Consider the following 25,276-nt stretch of genomic DNA (forward strand, 5'->3'; position numbering starts at 1 on the left):
GGCATTGGGTACAGGTCCCACAACAACAACAAAATGACATGCATTCGAGATATGTAAATTAAATTACTTGGTTTTGCACACAGAATTTCAGTCATTAGAGGGAGAGATAATGACTTACAATATGTTTTTGAGAAGAAACACACAAAGTTAATCTTATTTACTTTACACTTTAACTTCCTAACATGCACATGAGCATGGAGGACTTGTTTGTGCAAATGTCGGTTATCAAAGAAATGTCAGAGTACAGCTAATTTAGTATTGCTGCCCCTTAGGCTCTAGCAGATGGCCAAAGTGCAGAAAGTAGCAGGGTTGCCTGCATTAAGAAGATAAATCCGTGATGTGCACTCAGTAGACTCTTGTTTTAATGTTGATTACTTACACACAGACATGCAGACATAGACACAAACATATGGAAAGTAGAGAGAATACAAAAAGTGGGTTGTTCAAGAATTTTTCTATTCAAATGATTCTTTTGTTTCCAGAAGAAAATATTCTATTTGCAATCACTTTCAGCTGAATCACATTGTCTGACTGACCTGAAACATTTTATTTTAAGTCACATAATGCTATATATTGCATTTCTCCCTTGTAGTGCACTGTTTCATGGGTGCTGCAGTTTCAGAGCTCTGCTTCTTAAAAGAGCAGTGAGCCCCATGTCAGATATAGCCATTTGTTGGTGGAACAGCGTGATACCTCCTAGGAGACATGCATTGGAGCTACAAAGGGGTTATCCCACCTCCAGAGCTCCAGCACCCCAGAAGGGACGGGTCCCTGCACCCAGGGTTACACCACCCTTGACAGGGAAACACCATCTCTTGCGGGATGACGTGAAGCACTGTTTCCAGCCAGTTCAGTATCAGGCACTTCAGTGTGGCAATATTGTGTCTTAATCAAAAAGTCTGAAATGAAATGATTTTACCATGGCTCTTTAAAATATCTTTCAGGGAAGTGTCCCTCCTGAAATACGTCGGTGTGTAGTACTTTTGTCCCAGTGGGTGGTTAAAGTAAAAGTACCAATACAGGAATTCCCCAGGGAACAAAACACCTTTTTTTGTATGTGTCCTAGAAGGAAAAGTGTACATAAAATTTTTGTTCTCCCTGCCCCCTAAACAGCAACTATTTTTTTACATTTCAAAATGGGCCACTCGGGGGAGGGCTGCACCCAGGAGACACTGCAGAAAGGGATGCGACTGCTCCCTTGATGAGCCTAAGGCCAAGTCCTTAAGACCAGGCTGTCTTTGTCAAGGGCAACAGCTGCCATCTCTTCTTTTAAGCCATGGCTGGGGTAGGAGCCCTCCTCCCTGCCTCAGACACCATGCAGGGGTTAGAGTTATCACTCAGCAAGCCCAAGGTCAGCTCGTCCCTCTGCTCTGGGGCACTGCAAAACAGTCAGCTGCTGCTATTCAAAGCCAGGTGACATTTTTAAGCTAGGTGGCATTTGGGTCCTTTTGTAGGTCTAACGTTAGAGTTTCATTGCACGTACAGAAACTGCAAAACTCCTTGTCCTCCCTGGGATTTGTTCTCACGTTGGCTGCACTGTTATTTAGGATGAAGTAAGAATACATCATTTTTTCCATCTTCTGAAGGCCAGTCACAATATTGTGCTGAGAGCAGCAGAAAATGCCCTTCAGAATAACAACATAAAATCTTATTAATGGCTTCTAAAATGTTCTGGTGCAGCCTGCCCTGGTTTCCTTTTTTGTGACTAACATAAACATCTGTCCAGCTCTGTAGCAGAGCAATGACAGAAACTGAACTATTGCCTCAAAAAGTAATAAAATCCCAGCCTTGTTTGGATTCACAATCAGGCTTTAAAATTTCTTTTAGTGATACAATTTCTGGCTTTTCCTTACAAGTCATTGGTCGTGTATGAAAGCACCATGTGTACCCCCTAGTCAGCAGAGTAGAGGTGCAGAGGATGAACTGACACCAAAAATTGTGCCTCAGCCAGCCATCCTGACCCAGCAGCCTGCCCGTCCCTCTGACCTCGTAAATGGACAGTATCTTTCTTGCAATGAACAGTGAGGCAAAAAATACAGTCTTATGAGCACACAGCTTTGTCAGCAGCTCACATCAAGCGCTATAGTTAGACAAATGTCCTCGGCAGAAATGTGTCCTTACTTCGTGTATGTGATATACATACAAGCTTATGTCGTTTCTTTCATTGCAAAAGACAGACATAACACTAATTCTGCTGGAGCGTCTCTGGAGGTACCCCATAAATGCGGACACTGGTCCATTGATGTGTTTTTGTACTTCCCCCCTACCCCAGGGTGGTCCCAGAGGTGCTCTGGTACTCTACAGCTGATCAGACTGGCAGGACAAGACCAGCCCAAATCTGTAGGATTACAAACTCATGTATTCGAAGGAACACATGAGAAGAACAGACTGTTTGTTCGCTTCAGTCTCTTCCTTAAAGCTGTGCTCCAGAATGTGGAGGCTGGAAGACTGCCTAAGGTAAAAGAAATCTGCGTCAGCTGACAGCTGATGAACTCTTTGTTCAGAGACATGGGGCCAAAATCTGCAGGGACTTATGCTGCAGAGCAAGTCATATGGAGCCAAGTCCATGGACGGCGGAGTGGGGCTGGGTGTCTGGACAGAGATCAGCTAGCAAATAAGTAGCGGAGGCTGTTTTGCTTCAGTTTTGTTTGTGATAGGGAACAGAGGATTAGCAAGTAGACACATGCGTTTCTTCTGGGTGCCTCAGGACTGAAGTCCTGCATGGGGTGTTCCCAAGTGCAATCTCATGGTACACCTCCTTCTGCCTTACCTTCACGAGCGAGCTGCATTGCATCTCCACTCTTCTCTGGCAGGGGAAAAAGCTCACCCTGAGGTTCAGTTAGGGCCAGTTTGGGTGCTACAGTCTGAGGTCCAAAAGTGTGTGCAGCCAGGTCTGCTTATTCCCCTGCACTTCCTTCAACTGTTGCTGCTGTGTTTTGCACAGGCACTGCCTGGGCATTGGTATGGCAGAGGGTCCTCAGCCTCTTGGTACAGACAAAGGGCCACAGGCTCAGATGGCACCTACCACTGAGCACAGGTGGAACGAATACCATGTGCCATACCAAACAGCCTTAACAGACTAAGGTTTACTTCACCTTAGGTGTACTACTCTGGCGATCACTTTATGCAGCCCTACATATCACCTACATCAACATATTTGGTCTCCTCACCTCATGTTTTCTTTCCTCCATTTCAGTTTCAGTTGCTTCTTCTCATTCTACCATTCCAGAATGAGTTTCATAGAATAATACTTAAGAATAATCTTCATCTCCTTCTGACCTGCACTAGCCACTAGTCTTGCTGCTCAGGCTTGCATCCTTTGGGGTCCTTTTGTCAAATTTTAACAAAACTTTGAATCGGAACTCTAAAAATAAAATTTAAATCAAAGAAGGTACTGAATCCTGATCCTGCCGCCTTTAATCCCAGTGTGTTGCATATTGCTATGCAAGCACACAGGCATAGCTCATGTAGCATGAAGTCAGTGAAACACCAATTTAACAGACCTCTGGAAGGGAATTCCTGTATGCTAATTAGTAATGAAGATTAATGGAAGAACAACAGCATAACCCAAACACTTGTAGGAACTGGACTTTGTCCCAGTTCTTCTGCAGTTCAGGCACAGTTCAGTTTTCTGCAGAAGTAGCCCTGTTTCACTTTAGGAAACAATCCTTGGGCTTTGGATTAAATCCACACCCATTAAAACCAGAAACTGAATCCCTGGCATCAAAAATAGCTGTTTATACCACACTATCAGCGAATACAGGCTGGATTTGAAGCTTTTTTTGTATGTTTGGTTTAATTTGTTTGTTTTGTCTGACCTTAAAACAAAATTATTCACAATTCTTTTGGAAGAAATAAAAAAATCAGCACCAATTCAATATATTTAGCACTCTATCAGATTGGAGAACTACTTTCTTTAACTACTGTAGGAGGAAAAAACACATGCTTCAGCCCACACTTCTCAGGCAGTTAATAACTTAGGCTTTTTGCATAGGCAAAGTGATCTTAAGGCAATAGAAAAACAATGTTATATGGTTAATATAATCAATGAATTAGAGATCTACCTCCTCCATGGCTCCCAAAACAACAGGAAATGATGGCTCCTCTTATCAGGTCACCACTGAGCCCTCTGACAGGAGGACAAGAAGGAGGGATGAAGAAAAGTCCCCTTTTCCTCCAGATGAGTCCAAAACTGGACTCTCAGTATCTGAGAGAATGATGCTTTCCTGGCTCTGTCAGCCCTGCATAAAGAAGGGTCCTCTAACTCCCTTTCAGTAGCTGGCGACAAGACTCTCATGGAGGGAAAGCAATTTATAACCTATTTCTAAGTGGATTTAAATCCACTACCTTCTGAGAGGTTTCAAAATTTTCATATTCTCAGATTTAAATCTTTGGGCAGGAGTGGGAAGAAAATAGGTCTTCATTGCCTTGGGAAGGACATAGAGAAAGCAGAGTTATTTTACTTTTTCAAGGAATTTCCTGTTCATTTTTCAAGAGCAAATAGTTGACATAGATAAAGATTTCTGTAAAAGCCTCACAATGCTTAATAAAAACTGAAGCAAAACCCAGAATATTTGCCATAGGTAACTGTTGAAAATATTTCATGAAATGTTCTCAGTGTTTCCACTTTGTGGGATTTCAAAAGGGAACATTTCCCCAGATTTTCTTAAAATTCATAATGCTTTCTAGCTTGTAGCAAACACTTTTAAAAAATCTTTTGTTTACTGAAAGACCCCTTCTCTGGGAAATGCATGTCAATATTAGGATTTCATTAAATGATCTGGTCAAAATATTGTCAAGGAAAAACATAGAAAAATACAAAACTTGAAAAGCAGGTCACAAGGTAATCGTTTCTGTAAATAAAAAACACTTTTCAAAATGACTGCTTTTAACAGTCACAATATCAGGACACTTTTGACCTTGTCTATTCACTATCAAATTTCAAATGCATCTGAAAGAGAATTAGCCAAATTGCATTAGCTTGAAAAACAGCAATCAGAAGGCTACATGAAATTAATTAAAACTCATTTTCACTATAAGACTCAACTGAAATAATTTTATTATTTACGGTTTAAATAGTCCAAGAATTCAGGAAATATTTTCACAGGTTTTTTACTATTTTCTGCATTTTTTCCCTTTTGCACAAAGAAAACCAACAGATTTTTAAAACACTGGCAGCTAACAGCAGGGTTGTCATCAAATCAATCAGGATATGAAGAGATCGTGTTCTGTTTTGTAAATGCAATGTATCTCTCTTAAACTCCCCACTGTGCAGACCTGGTGTGGAGGCTGGGTCAAGGATATCTGAGCAGAATGGTGCTAAGAGGCATTATGCCTATACACACAACCTTACGACAAAATTTTGGGGAGAACCAGTTTTGGGGAGAAATAGCAATGCTTGCATCTAATATTGGCTGGTGGTCCCCATGATAATATTTCTGCAGTGATAAATGGTTGCTTCTCTGACCACATGAGTCTTTTTAGTAGGAGACACCACAGAGATCTTTATCAGCTGTGATTTTATTCAATTTCTATATCAAAATGAATAAAACCCACATCAGCACAATGGGCAGCTCCAGCACCCTTCCCCTGCGGCTTCGGCATGGTAGGAGCAGGGAGGGATGCTGTTTACTCCATGAAGGTACAGGTCACCTGAGATAAGGGCTTGTGTTCCCTAGCATGCTGATATCCAACAGAGGGACAGGTGCTTTCACAGCTTCCAGCAGCAGTAATACCTGCCTGAAATTTCCTGCTTGGATTGATCCTGTAAGCAAAGCAGAGCTATTTTCTGGGAAGAAGGCAGTGCTTCCTAAAGAGCAGAAGAAAGAAGGTTGGTTGTGTCTTTTGCATGGGAGGGCAGACCTGCCATCACCACCTCCTGCATTTAATTCAGTGCCAGGTTGGGAAGCCTGCCAGCCTGCACGCCTGGAGTGGCAGGTAGGATGTGTCGTGCAACACTGTCCAACTGGTACCTGCTTTACTTTGGAGTCTGTTCTGCTTCATTTTAATTGAAGTTAAGCCTCCTTGTTATCCTTCACAAGCAGTTTTAGCTCTGTCTGTACTTGTCTTTTAAAGACAGAAATCTGCCATTCTTTTAAGACTATATATTTATTTAATTATTTGAAAGATTGATTTTAAAATTGCAGGGACTTTTCCACTAACAGAATAGGAGCCATTTGGTCAGTGGGAGCAGGTTCTTGTAATTCAGGCAGAACATAAATGAAATGGAGAAATGTTTGTGAATATGACCCTGAGATTACATCACTTGACATAATTGTGTTTCGACTTCTTTTTCTCCTCTGAGTAACCAGGCTAACGTCCTGATTTTGCTCCAGTAAGGAGTTTACCGATGATTTTACTAGGCACAATATCAAGGTCCAGGTATACTGTTATGTTTCAGTCATTCACTGAATGGTAGGTCAAAGTCTTTCAAGTTTGGCTTTGCTTTTTCTAGGTCAAAAAACCATGTTGCTCCAAGAACTTCTTGAAGCCTGAAGGATATCTGGGTTAAAACTTGTGACAGGTGAACCAGAAGCATGTGTAAGTAGTGACAGACAGAGAAATTAAGGCTTTGAATAACAGTTTGAAAACTGTCCTTATGAAAAAACACATCTGTATATTGTTGTACTTGCTGCAGTCTTCCAGAGGCTGATGAAGGAATTGCAAGCCATAGCATTTATTTTGACTTAAAGCTCTCTGCAGTGCATTTCACATCATATGGTGAAGGGTCTTATATCCCAAATGGCACCTTCCAGCCCTACTGTCCCATACAAAGGTCCAGAGAAGGAGTAGTGGGAATATCGGTCCATAAGCAACTCCAGCCAGCATGTCAATCCAGGCAGTGTTGAGGCCGGCTAGCACACCGCAGGGGGAGATGGAGCTAGATAGGGTTGTCCAAAATCCTGCTCCCCTTTGTTGCTAATGGGAGGGACTGGATGCCACATACCCTTTTAAAGACTGGGACATCAGTATATCATGCTGACATCATCATCTAGAAGATGACAGTGTGATTTCAAACTTGGCACCCCAAGGGCTGTGTCCCAAGTTGTACACACCACTGCTGCTTGTACTGCTGCTTTAAGCTGCAATAGAGCATGGGAAGTTAAAACCTGACCTTCAAGGGAAACAAATGGAGTCTTTCAGCAAAAGATGCGGTATGATATCCACAAAAAAGAGCCTATGGTCTCTTCCTGGAAGGGTGATTGTTTTAAAGAATAGTTACATTTATTCCCTAAGGCTTTTTGTGTTTCAATCCCTCCAAGAGTGTATGTCTTAAGGTTGTATTTAGTTCAAAATACTCATGTCATTATTAAATGAATTTCATCTGCTGTCACTCCTAACGCAAACAACTTTTTTATTTTTCCTGATACAGGCAAATTGTAAGTCAGGCAGGATGTCCTTTTCTTTCATCTTACAACCTATGTTAAGAAAATATTACTTTCTGGAAGCTTTTTCTGATTGAAAAAAAAAAAAGAACAGATTAAAGACCACATGAATGTTATGACTCATAGAAAACAAACAAAGGTATCTCTTTATGGACTGTCATTTCAGGCCTCAGGTTATAAAACTTATTGCTAATTTTTATTAAACCTGCACACATGATCACAGTCATGGTTGGGTACTAAAGTAAAAATGTAAACAGGAAAGTTTACCTTGCAAATACTGTAACACAGGGCTCGTGCCCCACCTGTGCCTTCCTGCTATTGAAATGCTTAATGTCTTTGCTAATAAAAGCACTCGGCTCCCAGGAAGGATTCTTTCTTCTCTGTAAGCAGCAACAAAATTTAATGACTTATAGCTACCTTTTTATGTCTTTATTGTCATAGGAAATGAGAAGTCACAGGCAGTGAAGTATTGCAGTTAAAATAGACTGATTCAGAAAATTGTTTCCTTTTTTCTGCTGACTTTTCCTCTTTTCACACTTTATGTGGTCTCTGTTGTAGTACTGTAGAATCACAGATCACCACCCATGGACCTACCACCAAGATGTTTAAAGTCTAAGATACAGAGCCCTTTATCTAATTCTCTTTGCCACATGACATCAGATGACAAACAGACCACCGTCTTTAACTGCAAATACATTGGAAAGAAATACTGACAATAGTGGTATAAATCCAGAAAAAAAAAAGTCACAGGCTTCAAACACTACCTGTAAGTGTTTATTTTTAGCAGGTATATATGGCAGTGTTTCAATTCCATTCATTTAAGAGATCCCAGCTGAGCTGCTGACTGCAGCACGAGTTTAACTGCCAGCAAGCCTCTCTACACCTACGGGGAGAGGCTAAAATCCAGTGTTTGCTCCTTGAAGTACATTGAACCCCCCAAAACAGGTGAGATTAATCCAGCTCCTGCAAATCAGGTTTTTTTTTTCCTTTTGTGACCTCATTAGGTAATAATGTCAAGCTGCAATGTGTTTATTCCATCTTTCCCTTGGCTTATGGTACACTTTCTATCCTAACAGCATTGATTAAAACACACAGAATGGTTTGTTCATGTTTCTCTTTATCTGGAGTACTATGGAAAGGGGTGTTATACCTTAAATCTCAGAAGGAGGTGTCTTCCTTACATGTTTGAAACAAGTCGAGTGTATTTATTCCAAGTCCCTCTTCTGACTCTGGCAAAGAAGGGCAGGAGGCAGTACCACGGGCTCCAACCTATATATTGCTTTGTATAAATATTTGCACATGATGTCAATGTAGTCTGTAGTAGGTTATTAAATACCAGGTCAGAGCTGTGTCTTCTAATGTGTGCCTCTGAATGTTAGGTATATTGTTTACATCAGTCCTCAGTTCCCACCTGGAGTTTATCCCTGTTGAAAACTGGTGTGTTAGACAAATGGACAGATTCTTGCCACCAGAAATATCTCTCTCTCTCTCTCTCTCTTGCCTTTGACTGTAGTGGGAGTCTAGATACTAGACTGGACTAGATATCTCACTTCTAGGTAAGTGAGGTGGACTGCAAAGTAGGTATTTTCAGTTGTGACCACTGATAAGAGCAAGCAGGGACTTAAGCTGTGCAGAAGTCCAGCTGCACTGTCGTTGCAAATGTTTACCCTTAGAAGATGTGTTTGAGTTGAGAGGGTCAGTGATTTCATATATCATTAAAATAAAATTCTGCCCAGTTCTGCTGTCAACAGTACGTGGCAAAGCAAAGTATAAATAACCCTTCATGTGGGTTTGAATGCCTTGCACATTCTTTGCACTCAATACAATGTCAGCAAGAATTTGTCTATTAGTACACAGTGAGACAATCACACTTTTACATTTATAGAATTGCAGGTCAGCTGAAGTGAACTGGTTGGATTTTATTGTAAATATATAAACTAAAGTCTTCTAGAGAAATCCTGAACTTTACACTTGAGAACAACTATGTTTTGAGCACTGAACTTCTACATTTGAGTTCCCCTGCAAGACGAATTTGCAGCTCTAATTAAGGTTGCTGAAAGCCAGAGCAATACTAAAAAATAATAATAATAATATTAGCATAGAGAAAGTTGGCTCCAGATAGTTTTAAAAGAAATTGGAAAATTAGTGGAGAAGGCAGAGATTACTCCTGATGCAAAGAAACAAACCATGAAGTATGTCTGTATCTTTAAAGTAGAAGAAAAATGATGAAGAGAAGACATACCAAAAGACGAAAATAATTGTTTGAGAAAAGCAAGACCCATTACTGTACCAAAGCCCACCACTCTTTGATATTGTAATTAAAAAGCATTCCTTAAATTGCACACTTTCTTAAATTCACAAGTGTAGCATTTTTTCAGTATAATACAGTTAGGAAAAGGGAATTAAAATGTTTTAATCGATATGGTACAATAATTATCCTTAACACTTTTGTCCTTACCATTAGGTGTAAATACAAATTGTAGTGGCTTTCAGGTCATACTTTGTTTCACCAATACCACAATACTGCATCACTATGTGACTAAGAATAACATTAAAATAGGAGAAACCTGTAAAACTTTCAATTACATTTTAAAATTCTGAAATGAAAATATCCTAAAAATATGTGCAGAAATTCAACTTGAAAATTTCAAAACATCAGAATGAAAATAACATTTGAAAATTCCAAACTTTCTTGTGAAAAGGGAGTGACTTTGATCAACCTGAGATGAGTAATGACCATTTGGAAATGTCTTTTCTTTTTTGTTATGTCATGGCTTAGCCCCAGCCAGCAACTAAGCACCACGCAGCCACTCGCTCACTCCCCCCCGGTGGGATGGGGGAGAAAATCAGAAGGGTAAAAGTGAGAAAACCCCCGGCTTGAGATAAAGACAGTTTAATAGGTAAAGCAAAACAATAATAGTAATAATAATAATAATAATGATAGTATAATGAAAAGGAAAAGCAGTGCTGCACGTGCAAGCAAAGCAAAGCCAAGAATTCATTCACTCCTTCCCATGGGCAGGCAGGTGTTCAGCCGCCTCCAGGAAAGCAGGGCTCCATCACGTGTAATGGTTACTTGGGAAGACAAACGCCATCACGACAAACATCCCCCCACTTCCTTCTTTCTGCAGCTTTATATGCTCAGCATGATGTCATATGGCGTGGGATATCCCTTTGGTCAGTTGGGGTCAGCTGCCTTGGCTGTGCCCCCTCCCCTCCCCACTTTTGTGCACCCAGCAGAGCATGGGAAGCTGAAGGAGTTTTTCACTACTATAGGCACTACTTCAGGACACCTGGCCGCTACTTAACAACAACTGAAACATCAGTGTGCCATCAGCACTATTCTCATACCATATCCAAAACACACTATAGAGCTACAGTGAAGAAAATTAACTCTATCCCAGCCAAAACCAGCACAGTTTACTAGGCCACAAATTCTAATTATTCAAATAAGTTACAGAAACAAATTTATACCAATAGTCAAACAGTTTTTTCCTTTGGCTTTTTGGAATTCATTATCAGCAACAGTAACGACTGCTTAAATTGCATAGTCCTGTTTCTGCTCTCTGGCTTGGCAATGGCAGTTGTGCTTGGTAGAGAAAGACTCTGCTTTGGGAGAGAGAGGGGTGATGGAGATAAAAGAGACAAGTAGAACTCTCCAGTACTCTTTGACCCCAGTTTTGTCCTTTTCTCTTTCTTATGGCCAATACAACTTAATTCGGCACAGAAGTTTCCCAGCCTTAGGCTGGCTGGGAATTTAAAATTCAGACAAATCAATAATAACACAGGTAAAATGGACAGGAATAACTTACTGTTTTTCGTAATACATGAACACAGGCACATCGAGTAAATTGATCTATCAGCAGGTTTCAACAAAAGAAGAACTTCTTTCACATGGTGTGTAATTATACTATTGTCATAGCTGAAAAAGTGAAAAGTATAAATGAGTTCATGAAAAAAAAAAAAGTCTTGAATCATTATTTCACACCATCTATACCCTATTAGCTCTTGAGGTCCCTAGGATTCATATTGCTCAAAGAAAATCCTCAGGGGAGTTGCCAGTACATCTGTCTTGCTCTGTTACGTTTCCGCAAGGATTCGCTGGTGTCTGCTGGTGGTACTAGGCAAAATGACCCAGTAGAGCACCTCTTATGCTCTTAAACTGGTGTGCTTGTCATCAGGAAAGAGAGCAAACAATTATCTCATAATTTTTAATACAAATAAGGAAGGTTTTTTTTCCACTGCGCAACCCCTCTCCCAAGGACTATGCAGCTCCAGTGCTGGAGCCTGCATGAGCCCAAGTGTACCACAGCAGACTGGGTGAGCACTGCACGTTTGCAGTTGTGTCAACGCCTGACGTGCTGGATAACTGTCAGTCACCATGCGATGGAGGGATGAGGTCAAACTCCTGAAAAGCTAGTGGAAAGAAAGGTAATCACAAATTTTCTGCTTCCTTGTACCTGAGGGTCTCAGGCTATAAAGTGTCCTGAAAAAGGCTTCTGCAGTGCGGGGTGGAGAAAGCAGCCAGAAAAGGCAGGAGACTGATGGGGTGAGGGGAATCCACAAAACATGGTGGTCTTCTGATGAGATGAGGAGAACTAGAAATAATGTGAATAGATAAAGCAGAGACAGCTGGGACTGAAGTGGGAGGGAAGTAGGATAAAAATGAAAGAAAAAAAACCCCAAACATTCAATGTTTGGTTGCTTGCAGCTGGGCATGGGGGAAGAAGCATATCAATTTATAAGTGAAAGGCAGCCTGTCCGATCTTCTCCAGTACCTTCCAGCAATACTGGAAATAGGAGAGTACTTGGTGTAGAAGCACTGTGACCTTTTCTGCTGCATTTTGCCCCACCAGGCACCTCTGAACCTTACCCTGTCATGTGGCACACTCACATCCTCTCACAGGTAGGGCCAGAAAGCCCCCACATTTAGATTTTTTTAGATCTGTAGAGAAGTCATGGGGATCTTCACCCCGAGCAGACACACCTTCTCCTTGCAATGGGAGGAACCAGCCCAAGGAACCACTGCAACTGCAGGTAGGTCAGTCGGGGCTTTCAGTCAACATAAATGGCAACCAGAGAGGCACAGCTGCCAGCTCTGACCCCAGGCTCCCAGTGTAAACCATGGTGAGTCACTCTCAGAGAGTCTTTGGCCTGTCCATAGCTGAAGAAGAAGGGTTAAAAATTCCTTATGCTGCAATAACTCAGCCTGGTAGGCCAAAAGTTTTCCCTTTTGCCTTGTGTGCCTGAAATCATCCAGGTGAAGGGGTCCCTCACCTGAACAGATGCAATGAGCTTCTGCCCCAGAAGAAAGCAAGCAGAGCCTGCCCATGATGCAAGATTGAGTTGTTACCTAGCTTTAAATCCTAGTTAAAAGTTTGGGGTTTTTTCAAATCACATCATAGTGGGACCCTGCATCAGTGAGGTTTTCCTTATAATGCTGGACTTGATTACCTGCAGCCTCCCTTTCTTCAGATCTAAAGTCTTTTAGATATACAGCTGTATTTTAGATCAGTCAGTGGTTTGCTCCTTTAGCCTTTGTAGATGTATAAAAAGACAAATTCTTCTTTAATTATAAATACAAAAATATTCACACTGGTTTTATGAAACTTGGTTCAAAGCTGTTTTTCTTGATGAAATTGTAAGATAAAAAAATGAGCCACTGCTATGAAATATTTACATAACTCTAACTACCAGGCTATTTATAAGTGTTACTGCAAAGAACTGATTCCATTTATCTGGTTATAGCTCACTTCATATAGGGCTTTATAAGATTTCAAAGATGCAAAAACCTGGACGAGGCAGTCCAAGCCTAGTGATGCAAATGGGGGACCTACAACCTTTCTTACTCAGCTTTTTTGAACACAACTACACTGTAAAGGCATGTGTGAATGCCCTTATTCAAGGCTGCATTTATTTCTAGTGTCAGGAACACTATGAGATAGCCTAGCCTGAAAACACCATACACAATTCTCACTTACATATTAACTAATTATAACTGTTTGTTCATTTTTAAAGGAATGACTATTTAGACAATCTATATAAATAATTTATTTTTTGGCTGCACTCACTGACATTCATGGGAAAACCTCTTCTGGAAGCAGTCTATATGCACACATTCAAAAGATATTTAACTGTATAACTTCAGGTATCTTCTTTTAAAAACACTGGCTGTTCTCTATCAGCTTTTGAAGATGGAGTTCTCTTAAGAAAAATATTTGCTTCCAAAGAGTTTCCGGTATAAAGCAAAGGCTGACTGTGATGGTGGAAGAATACTACCCACCTTTTACATACAGTGTTTTTCATCACAGGGCTCAAGAGTTACCTTCATAGAGGCAGTTGCTGTTATCCATATTTTATGAATAAGGAAGCAAATATCAGGGGTGAGGCAATTTACTGAGTCATAGAGTAAAACCGTAGCCAAGCTAGTCCTGAAGTCCATGCCTCCCAAGTTCTCCATACACACTGAATCTTAGATACGCTCAGAAAACAAACTTGTTGCAGAACACAAACCTAAATGACTTGAAAATGAAGTTTCAGTCTAAACCAGCATGAAAACAAAAATCAAAAGTTTCTACTCCTCTGTCATGGTTTTAGCTGGGATAGAGTTAATTTTCTTCTCTATAACTGGCACAGTGCTGAGCTTTGGACTTAATATGAAAACAATGTTGGTAACACAGCGATGTTTTAGTTGTTGGGTAGTGCTTACACTAGCCAAGGATTTTTCTGTCTTCCCATGCTCTGCCGGGTGCACAAGAAGCCAGGATGGGAGGGGGCACATCTAAAAGAGCAGATTCAAACTGGCCGAAAGCATATTCCATATCATGTGACATCATGCCCAATATGTTAACTGGGAGGAGCTGGCCAGGGGAGGGAGGCAGCAATTGCAGCTTGGGGGCCAGGAGCGTTGGTTGGCAGGTGGTGAGCCATTGTACCATTTGTGTTTCTGGTTTTTGTCCTTTTTCCCTTTTCCTTTTTATTGTATTATCATTATTGTTATTACTATAATAATAATCATTATTATTATTATTATCTTATTTTAATTATTAAACTGTTCTTATCTCAACCCACAAGGTTCTTTTTTGCTTTTGCTCTTCCAATTCTCTCCCCCATCCCAAAGGGGTGGGGGGAGTGAGTGAGCGGCTGCGTGGTGTTTAGTTGCTGACTGAGGCTGAACCACTACATCCTCCAAAAAGCAGGTCTCTGTTTTCCACAGTGCTCCCTTCATTTACTTGCATTTTCTACCACCCTTTCCACAGCTGCACTTACTAGACATCGTCACAAGAAAACTAACCTTCAACAGAACTACCTCTACTTCTGAAGTGACTCTTTGCCTGAAGGAAATACCCCAAATGACATCTATATTGAAAGACATTCTCCTACTTAAAGCTGATCATTGGCAGCATCAGAAGAGAGAAAAAAAAGAAGATGGACCGACTGAAGTGGTGGATTTTTTGTCATAAGTGTTTCTGTAAAGGAAATTATTTACTATTTTGGCTATGAGTTAAGAGATTAGCAGCCTCAAACTTCGAAGAGATGTGTAAGAACTGATAATAAACAGAACCAGAGAATTGAAAAGGAAACAAAAAGTTTGGAAGGGATCTCTGGAGATTGCTTAGTCCAGTCCCTCTGCTCAAGCAGGGTGAGCTGTCACAGGTTGTCCAGGACTGTGTCCAGTCAGGTTTGGAATATCTCCAAGGATGGATACTTTTCAGTGTCTCTGAAGCAAACATCAGGAGGTCCCTCCTTGGTTATCATACCCCACAGACATCAAGCTCTGCACATCAAAAGGAAGCTGAAATTTAAATACTCCAACAATTCATGTAAATGGACAACAGGGAAACAGTCCTAAATATCCAGAAGTAGTTCATCAGTCACCGTTAAGATGATTTATTTAGATTTTGGCAGATGTAGACTTCCTATTTTTAGCTTTCTATAAAAACTGTTTCAGAGTGTTCATAATTCTTTACTGTGCTGTACTGTACTGTTTAGCTTTCCAGGAGTGTGTCTGGGTTACAAAAAAGAAGTAGTAGCAGTAGCATTATTATTTTTGGAAACATGTATAAACCAGAAAATAGGATCAGTGTTGTAGGACCAAACCTCAGAAATACACTTACAACCAATTTTCCAGCAGATGATTAAAAACATGTAAATAAGCAACATGTTGGATTTGACTGAATGCTACTTGGCTGTGCATAAAATATCACTGAACAAGTTAACTAAATTTAAGTTTCTAAATATTTGTATAATCTTATGAGAACGTGCAAACCCTTCACCTGCCATGGGTTCAGGTTAGTCTTCCTTGTTCAACTTGTTAGAAACAAGCATCAACATTAAGGATGAGTCATTCTCCTTCTCTCTTTCTTTTTTATTCTTTTAATGATAAGTTCTCTTATTTCTCCAGTTCAAGAACTTCATGTCCTGAGATGCACTGAAGAAATTTGCACCTGTTTAACTGTGACAGAGTGACTAGTAAACTTCACTAATGTCTGTTTGCTTTACATCAGCCCAATTTATACCTCATGGAAATGTTTTAGCTCAGCTAAGAAATATCCAAGAAAATTAGACTAGATTGAGTTAAATCAATGGAAATGGCTGCATTCAATCTAATTAATATTGCTGAGCCAGAATTTGTGCCACTAGCAGGGGAAGAGAACCTACTTTTTCTCCTAAATAAAAAATCTGAGTTACTTATTCATTAAGGAGATAAAATGAAACCTGTACAAGTACAGGCTGCCCAGGGAGGTTGTGGAGTCTCCTTCCTTGGAGACGTTCAAAACCCACCTGGACGCGTTCCTGTGCCCCCTGCTCTAGGTGTGCCTGCTCAAGCAGGGGGGTTGGACAAGGTGATCTCCAGAGGTCCCTTCCAACCCCTGCCATTCTGTGATCCTATGATTCTGTAGTTGTTTTTATTAACCAAAACCCTGCATTAATGCACTGCAGAATACTCAGTCCATATCTTCAATATAAAAATTGGGGTTTTTTCCTAATGATATCTCTAACTGAAGCTTACCATCTCAGTCTAACAACCTTGTGAAGACCAAACACTAGTAATTTTTATTTCTGTGTAGTTTGACAACTATGCCATATGTAGCCATTATGTCAACTAGTTACACAAGGTCAAAAAGACGTTAAAAATAAATCTGTTTGCTACTAGGAGGTTATACAGAAAGATAAACTAGGCCTCTGATATGCAGTCTTGTTCTTCAGCTAGTTAGAACACCTTAAGATCATACCAATAAATATTTTCTAGATGACATAATAAATGTTTTCAGTGTCATCTGTACCTGTGTTTGCACTGAGCCCTTGCCTTACTGTTGTAGTGGTTTTTTGAAGGAATTCCCCCAATTCTCCAGCTTCCTGCACACTGGTGCAATTTTGGTGCAATCACAGCAGATTTCTTTCAGAGGCACCAGCCAGGAAGCTCTGCTCAGGGGGTGCCAGCGGTGTTCCCACCCGTGGGGGGACACAAGGGCCCAACCATGGACAGCTTCCAGCCACATACAACGGGGTGACTTTTTCTCTGAGAGATGACGAAATCTAGCCCAAATGATAAACCCAGAACCACCAGCAGTGTAGGTGTGAGGACTCATCACCAGCTGCTTCACTCCTGAACTCCCTGACTCATTTATGCTGTGTTGAACTGTTTGCTAATGTAGGCACAGCCCCTGAAGGTTTGTCAGTAATTAAGACTTCCAGTCTAGGCATTCATGGTTCTGTGAACACGACACATTTGTTAGCAACCACATGGCCATCGGTTTTCTGAGGTCTGGCAGGCAGGTGGTAGAACCGCCTCTGGAGATTTCAAGGAGGGTTGTCAGGAGCAGACTACATACATGTCCCTGGTTGAACATAAGCTTGCTGCAATATCATATCAGTCCATCCAGGTCCCTGCCTGGCACAGCACTCAGTGGTCTTCCATATGGATTGAGCTGGACATAAGACTGTGTCTGTCTGGTTTTTTTCATTTTGTCACCGATTTTAAAGATGTATTGTTACAACAAGGTCCTGAGAAGCAGCAAGAGTGAGGAGGTGAATATTGTCTTTAAAAGACTGTAAAAAATAAGTTATCCTGATTTCTCAGAGAGACTGGGTACTGGGTGGATCTGTCACCTAATACAGGCATAACTCCTATTACTCTACCTCATCAAAGGATTTTAGCACAGGGGCCAGAATTACTGAAGCAGTGCTTGGCTTATCTAGGAAAAATTTTGCTCATTGTGAATTCACATAGTATTTTTTGTTTTGTCTGAAAAGTCTCAAATTTTCTTTTTGATGTACCTAGTGATTGGCAGCCTTTCAGTTAAGGTGCAGCATATTTTGATCTCCCTCAGGGGAAGCCTTGAATATAGGGAGGAAAATATTTAAAACCCATCAGTAATTTTTAATGCTTCAGCTTTCAAAATTGTAAAACTTTTCAGTATGCTTTCATATATTTTGACCAATTGTTAAAGGTTAGAACTATTCTTCAGTAGTCTGTATTAACATTTTAATATGGGCTGGTAAATACAGATGAAAAATTCACCTTTCATTTTCCTTTAGTACAAAGTCTATTTTTAAATCATTGGGGGATTTTTTTTTTTAAGGCATTGAGTTAAAACAGTCTTCAAATAGTTTATTTTTATGAAAGTGTCATGGCAAAACTTAATGTGATGATAATGCTTTCAGAGACTTAATGAACACCTTCGATTGCTAAAGAATCTGTAATGCTCTCATTACTGAGTCCTTTTGTTTCTCTAGTGAAAATATTATCTGGACTCTTAAAACAAAAAGTGGTGGTATTAAGCCCAATACCACCTTGCCAAGGATACAATGTTTTTTAAAAAGACGTCTTGATGTCTATAGCATTCATTTCTTTTTTAAGTAACTACTGCCAAGCTTGGTGTCTGCAAAGTACCCCTCCTGAGATCTGATGTTTGATCCCAGCAAACAGGAGATTGCTATTTTCATTCCCAAACAGAAATGTAATTGCATTATCATAAAAGTCACATTGCTGTTGGCTGTATTGCAAACACCCATGGATGTCCTCTTGACCCCAAAGGTGGTATCAAATGTAAAAGAGTTCCAGATAACAGAAATAGCTCCATCTGCTCACGTCTTCAGGATCAAAGCAGAAAAAAATCCCACCATAATTATACTTTAACATCAGTAATACCATAACTGAAAGTATCTTTAAATGTTTAATTTGTTTTAAGGCCACAGTAAAATAGAGGAAATAGATACCAGTAAATAGAAAGGAAAAGTTTGTGATCTCAGATACTGGTGTGGAAACCTAGACTCATTCCAATAAAACCAGTGGAAGTATTGGACTGTCCAATGCTGCAGCCAGAATGAGAACTGGGAATCAAAGATTAAGGCATCTTTTAAACATCAGAAGCAACAGCAAAACCAGAAGTTATCTTTTTTAGCCTGGTTTGCTAAGGAGAGGAGGCTTGCACAAACATGCTGCATCCGCCTGTCTGTCTGTCCCATCCTCAGTACCCTGGGGGCCACTGATCCATTTTAAGGAGATTTAACAAGCAGTTTTCATTTCAAAGATGCTGTATCCCTGTGTGTTTTCCTGAAATCAGATGAGGGAGAGACACTACTACTGCCTGTCTGAACCAAAATCTGGGGTTGGCGCCTCTTTGGTATGCTACATCCATCTGGGAGCTCAGGAGCAACCTGCAGCCTGTAAGCAGACACAGCTCAGCCAGCTCTGCCCCTCAGGGACTGCTCACACACCTTACCCCGTGCTGGAAGCTTTGCTGAAAGCCATGCACTCCACGAGGGTTTCAGAAGAGGGATTCCCTGTCCCAGGTATATGTGTTGCAGTATAGGCTGTCATGCAGCTGCCCAGTTTCTTTCCTATGAACTGTGCAGAAGTGTTACATCAGGTGGTGCTACACCAGCAGGCTTCCCGCCCTCCTCTTCCTCTTCCCCACAGTGAGCTCCCTGGCCTGACACAAAATCTTGCAGTGTAAATAGGCATGACTTAAAACAGGACTGGAGAAAGGATATTCTTGTTATTTCTCTTTTATAGAAAGGCTCAGAGTACCTGAGTTAGACAGGGCCTCAAGGGAGAGTCAGCAGCAGAGCTGGGAGGTAAACACAGAATCCCTGAATCACAGCCCGTAACTAAGCGTAAACCTTCTCACGAATTCCTTGCCAGCTGCTGTGGGACAGCAGCTGCACCGGATGCACTCCCTGCACATCTACAATGCACTTCATGCCCAGCAATAAACAAAAGGAGGACCTCATAATCTCTGGGGTGTCATGCTGGTTTCTAATACCTCCCTTTCCAAATCCCTCCTTGTTTTTGTCACAAGTGGATGCGCTGCAGGTGTCTGGAAACCCCTGTCCTCAGAGAGGGAGTCCCCAGTTCTGCATCGTTCTCCAGCACTTGGTTTCACTTCCCTCATGGAAGAGCCCTGCAGCTGACCTCAAGCACAACTTTTTCGCAACAGGAGGCAAACAGCAGTATTGCAGCCCCCTATGTGCAACCACAGGCAGTTCTTAGCAGCTCTTATACACTGCAGCTGAGGTTCAGAAATCATTCCCACACAGACCTTCCAGGGCATCTTAGTGCTGCTCTTTAGTGATTTAAATCAGGAAGACACCAGCACCCCTGCCGTGGTGGCAGGGCTACACCCACGGGTGGAGGTGTCCGCACTGCCCTGAGCAGGTCCCATCCTTGCTATTCTGCTCAGACAGCTAGTGGTACTTCAGGCAATGCGCAGACAGTTCTGCTAATAGAAATATAGCTTCCTCTGTGGCTGCTAATGGATATATTTCTGTTGTACATATGGCTGTCTCCAACTCCTGCAAGAATGGAAATTAGTTTATTTCCTGGGCCAGACACCAGAGAATTATATTTATCAGCAGACTGCAGGATCACTTGCTCTATATGACTTAATTTAGGCAATTTTACACTACACCGTAGCCAATAATTGCTTAACCAAAATACTTTTTGTACTGAACAGGCTTTGTTCTGTGATTTTTTTTCAGTCTACAGAACTGATGCCCTTTTCCAGTTTGGGTTCACTTACTGCCATCATCGTAGTGATCACTGCCCTGGCTGGCCTCTTCACACGCTGCCTGGTGAGGAGCAAAGCATCCTGCTTTCATGCTTGCTTCTCCTCCTGGGGGCTGCTGCCCAGGAACTTTGGGTCAGCAGGAAGGGAGGGACAGGAGCAGCCTGAGGTGGGATAATGCTGCTTGAGGAAACCAACTCCTTACTCCATGTGAGGGAGCAGGGATAAAACCAGGATCTTTTGCAACTTGGGACCAGTTTTAATGTTGCAGGCTCATGCAAGCAGTAATGCCTTCAGTTTCAAACCATTAAAACTAATGTGAATATGCTTGTATATATTTATATGCTTTATTTTTTTCTCTGAAGTATCTGCAAGAGCTTTATGTTGTGGTTGGGCTAAAGGGTAAATCTGTTGTACTGCAGGAGGCCAAATGTCCCCGTGCACTTCACTGGCCCGGCTGGTTAGCACAGGTGACACAATCCATAGCCAACACAAAGAAACACTACTGCTGGCAGCCTGTCCCTGTTTCCACACATATAGGGGCAGGTTTCTCCCAAAGACTACAACATGTCCCAGATCATAGTCTCCAGAGGTTCTGCTCCTGCCAGAAATGACCAGCACTTCTACTTGAAAGACCGAAATCTCATCACAACAAAAATTTCTCAGAGCTCAGTATGTGCCATAAATCCCTGCTTGCTTTACTCAGGTGGGTGGTAACATTGCTTTTAAAACCTCTAGTACTATGAGGAATTCAAGCAAGGGGCTCTGAGCAACCTGATCTAGTTGAAGATGTCCCTGGTTATTGCAGGGGTCTTGGACTATATGACCTTTAAAGGTCCCTTCCAACTCAAACTATTCTATGATTCTGTGATTCAACTTCATAGGAACAAAAATACGAACTATTTCAAACCCTACCCTTTTTATATCTGGCCCTCAGATTAGATGGGAATTTGTGCCCTGTATTTAAGTCATAGTGTTGAATTTCTGCCTCTGCTATCACAATATTCCTGTCAGCTAAAGCTTTTGGCATGCTACAGTAATTATACATTTATCAGCCAAATCTGTTTCCAGCTGAGAGAAAAAATAGATTTTGCTTGGGAGTTCAGGGTATTTTAAATAACGGGGCGATTCCCTAGAATATACAACTGAGCAATTACTACCTTTAAATCATGCACTTTATGTTACTGCTTACATGAATCATGTATATGCCAGCCAGTATTATAAAACAGAACAGTGCTATATCAGAATCTGGTCCAGGTCACCTGAAGATACTGGGTTCCTTGGGAGAAAAGGAAAAACATAGTGACAATCCTCACTCAGATGCTCATCAGAGGGTGACGTGTCCGTAGCAAGGGGGGATTCTCACCATCTGACATGAGACGTCTACAGTGAAGAGGTCTGAGTTAGTGCTAATAACCGTACGCTGCCTTTTATAATCACTGAAAAGAAATAGGCAATTTCAGGGGGCAATTTCTGTGGTCAGTTTAACATTTACTTTATGATGAGATGGTGCAATGAATCCTGTCTGCTCACTCTGAAAATGTGCTTCTGTCAGCCACAGTGGGAGAAGGCTCTGAGGAAAGGGCTTACACTGCTTTTCCAGACCATTTTTTCCCCTAAGTTTCTTACTGTCCTTTTCTTCCTCGAAGTCTTCAGGGAAATATCCTAGAAATGGTGGGTAAGAATTTGATCCTTTTCAATGAAGAACAAGAGGGTGAGAAACACTGCAGGTCCCGTGCAGGCAAAGCTGTCAGCCACACAGGCTGTTTACCAACCCTTTGGCCTACACTTCAAACCTTTACTATTTCCCACAGGCTGTTTTAAAACAAACAGAAAAATAATTGCCCGAGGAGCTGAATGACTTTCCAATCTGTAAATAAACACTTCACAAAACCCAGGTCCTTTGTTGACCCATCAGCAGTGATGCACTTGGGCGTGGGTCAGATCCTCAACTGCTGTAAACGGACTTGGCAGCACGGATGTCCCTATATCATGATCTGCACAAATATCCCCATGTCATGATCTCATGGTTGTCCCCATGTTGTGACCTGTGCAGATGTCCCCATATCGCGATCTGACAGCAGTTCAGTCCTCCAGCGAGAGCAGGTTAGCAAGTACTGCATATCAGAATGGTTTGGCACTGGGGCTTTTCACTGATGTAAAATTCAAACCCCTTCAAGCAAACTACTAACTTTTGTCTGTGGATGGAAAAGTAACAAATGGTTTTCTAGAGAACAATATTCACTGACATATGTATCATTCAGCAAGGTATTGTTTCCTGATGTAATCGCAGTAATGAGGAAGGGAAAACTATCTTTTTCTTAGTAGAGGGTCAGAGGACCCTATCGAGGAAAACATTGTCATAAAGCAAGTATTTTACAATCAAGTAACCAACTATGCCAGAATGGAAATAGAGGTGTTTAAATGACAGAATAATTAGAGCTGTAAAAATTATAGGCTTTAGTAGAAATTCTGAAATGTGAAAATACATTACAAACTCAGTTTGTAACAGATTAGCATAGTACTCTAGATCAGATTTAAAATAATCTTTCCCATCCAGACAGTAGGTCATTTTTGAACAGAAGGGAAAGCATAGGTAACATGAAAGGTCAGGATTTTGCTACTGTCTTAAAGAAGTACTGGTACAAGTCCATACGTACAAATACTGTCCTTCTAAGAACAAAGAGAAATGGACACCAAAAAAGGAGGAAAAGGCACTAGATACCCAAATCCTAGAGAAACTTCTTATGACTGAGCACCAAAGACCAGATTCAGAAGGGCAGCTGACTACATTTATCAACCTTACCTGCTGACTCTTTCTGGAAACTCCAAGCTACTCAACTTTCCAATAAAATATACAAAGGAGTATGCATGAGCCCTCTGCAAATTGAAGATCTTATCACAACTTCCATGCTCTTCTGTCTTCCTGCTGCTCTTTCTTTGTTTCATTCACTTGTATTTCCACATCCCTCTCTTCAGACAGCCTCTCTGAGGAGCATGAGCATATTGGGTGACCCAGCCAGGGTGCAACGTGAGACACATTCAAGAAACTCTGTCTGCAGAAGCCGCCCAAGGCACCCAGCCTCAGGTGCTCTGCAAAACTGATGCCAGCACAAAGGTGATGGTACAACATCAGAGACCCCTTCTGAAAAAAAACAAGATACAAAAAAAACCAGGTTATATTTTTAAGTAACGACACAACTGCTCAGGAGAAAAGTCAAAATCAGTCAATCTCAGTCAAAAACACAGTCAAAAAGTCAATCTCAGTCAAAAGTTGAGATTTTCAATTGATGGGGGGAAGTTTGTTTGCTTAGGGTGAGGTTTCTACCTTTATATTGTTTACCTAGTTAAAGCAGTGCCATCTCCTGCATCTCCCTTTTCTGAACACAGTCAGCATGTGGGTGACAGGAAAGTTACCTGCTCAAGGCTTGACGGGTTGATACTATTGACATATAACACCACTGCTGCCATTAGCAGGGCTGTCCCACACTATTTATTCAGCCCATTAACTATGGACCAACACCATTTTGATAATACAGGTGCTGCTGCAAGATCTGCCAGTGCGGCACCGTCTGTGTTTGTCTTCTCAAACAGCTCCCAATGAGTCTAAATTTAGAACACTGCCAGCCCGCCTTATCAGCTAGACACATAAAAGCTGGTATCAGTTTAATTAACATTCGCACAACACTGCTGCAACGAGTCCCCTGAAAGCGGCAGTAATGGGAATCACGTGCAGACAGCAAATATCCAGATGTCAGAGGGAACCCACGCTTGCCTTTTCCTGGTGTTTGCAGGATGGTACTCGCAGTCCCTGTGCTTTATACATCCCCATCCCCACTCTGGGTGCCCTCCTTGAGTCTGGCAGCATTGGCGTGGGGGTGATGGCCTCTCCAGCCTCCTCCCCAGGGAGATATGGGGTACAGCTGCAACTGCTGTGGCCTCTGCAGCCACTGTGGGATAAGGCCAGAGGCCAGCAATGATGGTGGCACTAAAGTCGCTGCAAGACCAGAGCCACGTCCCATGGGAGGAATGAGGACAACGGTGTCAGCACTGAGGAAGACCCCAAATTTGAAGGAAATGTTGTCTGTCTCACTGGGGACACATTCGACATGCACAGATACCATGTTGTGGCACAGACATGCTCATCCTCCTGCCTCAGCAGCTGCTGGTGCCATCCAGCCTGGCCATGTCCTGGGGCTGCAGCACCCTACAGGGGCAATAGCTGGGCTGGGGGATGGATGTGGGCAGGGGCAGGAACAGAGCTTTGTCAGGGCTGTGCTGTGAATTACCATTTGCTGCACTTCTGCTCAGGTTTTGGCCTAACACACAGCTCATCCCAAGGTGCGACATGTGCTCAGAGTGGTGTTGTTAAATTAAAGAGAGAGCATCAGCCAGGCTGGGTGCATGGAGAGGAGAGGGAAAGGACACCTAGCAGCCATTGCCCTCTGCAGCTGATGTCTCCTCTACTGTCTCCTGCAGTTTTGCAGCGTTGACTGTCGGGCAGTTTCTGCATGTTTGCTGTTGGGGTGTGCGACAGCCGAAGTAACTCAGGAATTCTGGATTGCCAAGGAGAAAGTGTTCAGCTATTTCTGTGCAGGCAGGATTTTAAGCTAATAGCACGGCATTATGCAAATAGCACACTAGTAAAATGATTTTCACTGTTTCATGTGCTTGGCCCAATTTTAAAACCACAGTCAACCAAACAGAAAGGCACAGTGGGAAAAAGCTCTGAATTTAAACATTCATTCAGGTGGAGCGCTTGCGTCAGGCCTAGCGACTTAATTCAAGGCAGTATTAGTGTAGGCACGCATAATTCAGAGTCTGCTTTGTATTTCTCCAACTCAGAAAGGAAAAAAATATTCTGATGCTGTTACTCTC

General features: G+C 41.8%; 1 long non-coding RNA gene across 1 annotated transcript in view; it reads right to left on the minus strand.

Moving 5' to 3' along the window:
• The window catches only part of LOC135312881 (uncharacterized), a 37,110-nt gene that overhangs the window by 509 nt on the left and 11,325 nt on the right, over positions 1-25,276 (minus strand). Inside the window, exon 2 of the long non-coding RNA XR_010372499.1 lies at positions 23,205-23,543. This is a non-coding gene — a long non-coding RNA (uncharacterized LOC135312881). The remainder of the gene's footprint in view (positions 1-23,204; positions 23,544-25,276) is intronic.

Source organism: Phalacrocorax carbo, chromosome 3, assembly GCF_963921805.1.
Source record: "Phalacrocorax carbo chromosome 3, bPhaCar2.1, whole genome shotgun sequence".
Taxonomy (NCBI): Eukaryota; Metazoa; Chordata; class Aves; order Suliformes; family Phalacrocoracidae; genus Phalacrocorax; species Phalacrocorax carbo.